Source organism: Citrus clementina, unplaced genomic scaffold (assembly GCF_000493195.1).
Source record: "Citrus clementina cultivar Clemenules unplaced genomic scaffold, Citrus_clementina_v1.0 scaffold_3, whole genome shotgun sequence".
In the NCBI taxonomy this organism is placed as follows: domain Eukaryota; kingdom Viridiplantae; phylum Streptophyta; class Magnoliopsida; order Sapindales; family Rutaceae; genus Citrus; species Citrus x clementina.
In genome coordinates this window covers 18,306,834-18,312,987 of record NW_006262339.1, presented here as the reverse complement: position 1 = coordinate 18,312,987, position 6,154 = coordinate 18,306,834, and the positions used below count along the sequence as shown (strand labels likewise).

The 6,154-nt window shown below is 33.9% G+C and overlaps 1 non-coding gene across 1 annotated transcript; it reads right to left on the bottom strand.

Moving 5' to 3' along the window:
• Positions 1–5,737: 5,737 nt before the first annotated feature.
• LOC112100443 lies at positions 5,738–5,841 on the bottom strand. Its single transcript, XR_002906815.1, has one exon. It is a non-coding gene; the product is annotated as a small nucleolar RNA R71 (small nucleolar RNA).
• Between the last annotated feature and the right edge of the window lie 313 nt (positions 5,842–6,154).

Genomic DNA, 6,154 nt, shown 5'->3' with positions numbered 1-6,154 from the left:
CGGCCACTACACCCATTCACGGTCACGCCTCACGGGTCATGGCTCCAGTCTCAAAAAGTCTCTTCACTCTCTGTTTTGGAAATTGGAAGTTTGGAACTTGGAAGCCTGAATCAGCAAATCTAACCTTTATACTTATTCAAGAGATGGTATTAATATAATATATAATTATATATGCATTAATGATTAATTATAATTGTTATTTGTTATATGAGAAATGTCAATTGTAACTTTGTATGTTAATTATAATTGTTAAATTTTATCAATAAAATGAAAATAATCTGGCATTAATTTTCTGTTACTTATTAATAATTGATTTTTTGTATGAATAGTAATGTTAGATTAAAAATTAAAATTAAATATTATGTTACAATATGAATTATAATTATATATGTCATATGATATGTGTACTTGTACAATAGTTTCAACTTCAACCAAAAATTAACCAATTTAATTGCAGTAGTTTCAAGTTTCAACTTCAACAAATAATTAATCAATTTAATTAATTTCATGATAACCAAGAAGTAAATATTAAGTGATTAAGTACATATAATGTGGGCATAATAAGAATTAAGAATTTAAGATATGGATATGTAATTAATATTATATTATTTTGGCCAATGGATAATTAGATATTATAAATTAAATAATTACATTAATTTCTAGGTTTTCTTTTATGGAATATGCATCTTGAATTCTTGATCATATATAAACATTATGGTGGAAAATTGGAAATATCGATTTCATAAAGTTTCATAAAATTAAATTAACAATTATTTGAATCAATTTGTAATACTAACTATTAAGTAGATTTTTTTAATAGTCTTTTTTGTTTTAATTTATGAATTAATGATTAATAATTATTTATTTATATGTTTAGATGTTTGGACACTCAAGATCGAATTCAATAAGTGATGATGACAATCAAAGTGTTCAAATGGAAGGAACGCAAAAGGCAAAGCGGAAAAGACCAGTGATGAAGAAAAGATCTGTGACGTGGAATCATTTTACTTTACTTGAAGACAATCCAAACAAATGCAAGTGAAACTATTGTGGTAGACAATATCAATGTCATTCAAGGCGTGATTGGATTACAAATATGAGAAATCATATACTGGTTTACCTTGCATACAAGACATTCCGGGAACAACAAGAGGGAAGTCAACAAAACTTGACAACTGAGGGTGGGGAAGAAAATACAAGTAATATGGTTTTAGCTAAAGGGTGGAGTCAAGACGCTTGTAGAAGGGCAATCACAAAAATGATCATTATGGGTGAGTTGCCACTTAGTTTTGTGGATAACAAAGGGTTTAGGCATTTCTGTAGTGTAGCAATTCCGCGGTTTATTATGCCATCTTGGAGAACTATTGGTAGGGATGTTATGGATTTATTTTTGAAAGAAAAGACAATGTTGAAGAGTTTGATTTGCAATAACAAACAACGAGTGTCTCTTACCACTGATTTATGAACTTCTATTCAAAACATGAGTTACACGGTGATCACAGCTCATTTTATTGATAGTGACTGGTGTTTGAACAGAAGGATTATTAGTTTCAGTGTGATTGAAGATCATAGAGGGAAAACGATCGGCAAAAAGATTGTAGCTTATTTACAAGATTGGGGGATAGAGAGGTTGTTTGCAATAACTGTTGATAATGCCAGTACAAATGATGTTGTTGTTAATTATATGACTATACAATTACTTGCTTGGAGGAATGATGGTGCAATTGTATTGGCAGGTCAGTATATGCATATGCGTTGTTGTGCACATATTTTGAACTTGATTGTTGTTTCAGGGTTGAATGAATTGCATGCTAGTGTTGCCGCCATCCAGAATGTTGTGAAGTATGTGAGATCCTCCACTACGAGGCTACAGACATTTAAACAGTGTGCTCAACAGGTGAAATGTCCAAATGGAACGGTTGTTTTGGATTGTCCTACTAAGTGGAATTCCACCTATTTAATGTTGATGACTGCGTTGAAGTTTCAAGCAGCATTTGATAGAATGGCAGAGGTGGATAAACCGTATGAGGCATACTTTCTCGAGAAAGAAAATAACGCTAAGAGGATGGGCCAGTCTGAACCTGAGGATTGGGAGAATGCATGACGAATTGTGAAGTTTTTGAAGGTATTTTATGGTGCCACATTGTTATTTTCTGCCTCTTTGAGTGTAACTTCTAATCTTTGTTATGATACCATTGGCTTAATTGAGAGCTCATTGACTGCATTAGAGGCAAGTAAAGATCCTTGGGTGGTGGCTATGGCTGATCATATGAGGGAAAAATTTGATAAATATTGAGAGTCTTCAGGGAAGATAAATAAAATGTTGATTGTTACCTCTATTCTTGATCCACGAGCTAAAATGGACTTTGCCAAACATATTTTTGAGATCATTTTTGCCAATGATGGTTGGAAAGTTGAAGAAATGACCAAAGCAGTAAAAGATTTGTTGAATGAGCTTTATGATGCATATAGTGCAATGTGCTATAATTCCACCCATCGATGTGTAGTGAGAGTGTTCCTAGCGGCAGCTATGGTGGTACAAGTTATTCTCCTTATTTTACAACTGAGGTTGGTTTGCCGGAGGGTCCTAGTGGTGATGGTGATGACATTTTCTGAGTTTCTCGCCCTTTCTTTGGGTATACTCAAAAAGTGTTTGTTTAGAATAAGGGCAAGAGAGTAGTATCTGAGGTGGAACGATATTTGAGTGACCCAGTTGAAGATCCGAGCAATCTTAAGCTCAATGTTTTGCTTTGGTGGAAGGTTAATGGATCGAAGTATCCGATATTAGAGAAAATTGCAAGGGATGTCCTCGATGTTCCTGTTTCCACAGTGGTATCTAAATCTGCCTTTAGCACAGGGCATCGCGTCATTGACGAATATCGGAGTTCTTTGACCCCTTGTATGATTGAGGCATTGATATGTACCGAAAATTGGTTACAAGCTAAACTTTTTGCTAATCCTGTCTACAACCTTCAGGAAGATATTAAAGAGCAGATATTCCATATAGAGCTACAAGAAGGTAATATTTTTCTCATACTTTATAAAGTTAAGATGTATTATAACTTTATAAATAGCATCTACATGTACTTAAGTTACTTACTAATTTCATTTTTTTTGACATTTTAAAGAGTTTGTAAGATCACAAGCTTCAACGGTGGAAACAGTGAGCGCTGATATGGGTGCTATGGATATTTGAAAGGTAATTCTTAATAGATATTATTATTTATAATTTCATATTATATGTTGGACACTGCGCTTTGGATGGAAACTATTAAATTTAAACTTTGTGTTAATTTTAATTTTATGCTTTGTGTTAATTTTTAATTTTGAATCATTTGAATTTAATTCTATAGTAGTTTTCTTTTTTTGTCGGTTGAAATGAATGGATGGATGAATGAGGGAGGACAATGAAGGTGGGAGAGAAATGTCTCACTTAGCAAGGTGACAAGAGTGGAAAAAAAAACCAATTGAAAAATTCTGAGAAAAAACGAAGACTAGAATCCAGCTTAGTGTTGAGTGTTAGAAAATGCATATTTATAAAGGAGAAAACCGTCATTTTACATTTCAAGTCTTACTAACAACCCTTACTTTTATGTATTTAACCTTCTTGTGATTTAATTACATGTGTTTTATTTTAATTAAGTATTTTATGTATTTTAGGGGCATTATAGTCATTTCACAATAAAGGAGAAATCAGACGGCAAAACAGACATCACTTTTGAACTCAGGACGGTCAAAAACCTTAGGAGGAGCATAAAAAGAAAAATAGCACTATTCACATGTACGGTACTATTAACGTGTACGGTACTATATACGTTACTGTTCACGACACTGTTCACATAGACGGATGATGACGTAGCATTGACCGATGATGTGGCATTGACTGATGAGGTGTCACGATCCTGTTGGACTAAAATTCTTATGTACTGTTGATGGTGATGTGGCAGCATATCAGTGGATGAAAAATCTCGCGTACGGTGCATGCATTACACAGGATTATTTTCAACCAAACCGCGTTACTGTTCATCTCGGTCAAACCGCGTTACTGTTCAAAGTCGGGTCAAACCGTGTTACTGTTCATCCACGTGGTCAAACCGTGGATTGTTGACTGATGACGTGGTGCAATCCTGAGCGTCCAAATTGTTTTTAATCCGATAGCCATGATTTACTCCATGTATCTATAAAAAGGGGGCCTCTCCCCCCTAATTTGATATCTCTGAATCCATTTTTGGACTCCATTTTCTGTAATTCCCTCTCCATCTTGTATTTTCTTCATATTTTAATAAATTCTCATTTTGCCCCTAGTTCAATTATGAGTGGCTAATTTTCTTTCAAGCTTGGGTTGAAGGAGAAGTCTCAACATGTGTCATGGGCTTAATTTGGTAAATTTATTTTCTCTTCCCCTCTAGTTTTTGTGGATGTTTTGACTTCTCGTCGACAAATAATAATATTTTTGTCTAGTACCGCCTTGGTTTCACCGGCCCTCTAGTACAAGGTTATTATTATTTGGCACGATAAGCCCTTAGCACCATATTGATTAGAGCGTGGTTCATGAGGTGTGGATTTCCCCCCTCATGATTTAATTGGCATTAATACGGATTATTTAGCCCATGATGCATGTTGATACGGATCCAGATACCCAAATACGTCAATTTAATAGATTTTCTCTTCAATTTATTCTCTCTATTGCAATTCCAATTTTAGAATTTATTCTCGCCATTTTAATTTAAGTCTTAGCATATTCCAAATCGTTTCCACCATAAATCCAACCACTCATTTACAAAATTAATTCTACATATAATTAAAATCCACCTCCTCGTGGGATCGACACTCGTCACCATTAGTCTATACTACAATAGATTCGTGCGCTTGCGAGTACATTAAAATTTGCACAACAAGTTTTTGGCGCCGTTGCCGGGGAGGTAAGTAATTTTGATTCATAGAATTAATTTTTGTGAATAATTTCTTTTATTTGTTTTCTTGTATTTTTTTAATTAAAAAAAAGAAAAAAAAGTGAATCTACATTTAAAGGTTAGTATTTCTTTTCTTTTTCTCTTCTTTAAAATTCTGTAATTTAATTTTCAATTGAATTTTTGTTGTTGTTGTTTATCTTATTAATTTATTTTTAGTTAATTTAATTTCACGTATTTGTTTTTGTGTATTTTTATAGAAAGGTTTTAATAGCGCAATAAGGTTAGTATCGTAATTTCTCCCTCTTCTTTATTTTTATTTGTTTTATTCTCATCCTTTTTTTTTTTGCATGCATGGTCGTAGGTCATTATTACCTAATCTTGAACCTATAGACCTTGAATTAGAAAAAACACTTCGCACACACAAACAAATTAAAAATAAAATGGATTTACAAGCATCACAGGAGAGGCCATTTAAGGACTATTTTAGTCCCTTAGCTAATTTGAGCACATCATGCATAAGATACCCAAATGTAGCTGCTAGGAGTTTTGAACTAAAACCTAGTGTGCTAAATTGTATCCCCACATTCTATGGCCTAGAAAATGAGGACCCATATAATCATTTGAATGATTTTCATGCAATTTGTCAAACATTTAAATATGAGAATTTTTCAGATGATGATGTTAAACTCAGATTATTCCCATTTTCTTTAAAGGGTAGAGCTCGTTCATGGCTTAATACATTGCCTGCTAATAGCATTGCATCATGGGAACAAATGGTAAAAAAATTTTTGAATAAATATTTTCCAGTGCATAAAACCAATGCTATTCGCAGGGAAATCTCAGAGTTTACTCAGAGAGAAGACGAGCAGTTTTTTGAAACATGGGAGCGATTCAATGGGCTACTCTTGAAATGTCCACATCATGGGTACGAGAAATGGCACCAATGCCAATACGTTTTAGAGGGATTATTGCCGAATGTGCAAGAATGGCTAATGGCAACAAGTGGAGGAGAGCTAATGTCAAAAAGTGCATCAGAAATTTGGGAGTTTTTCCAGCGACAAGCGGATAATTCCCAACAACGGAGTCGATCACTCAGGAATACTAGAAGAATTAAAGGAGTGAATGAGGTTCACATTGGCGAATCAACTTCAGGAATCAAAGAAGTCAAGGAGATGGTTGAAGGTCTTGCTCGACAAATAGCATCGTTATCGACTGCTAAATCAACTGAACCACATGACCTT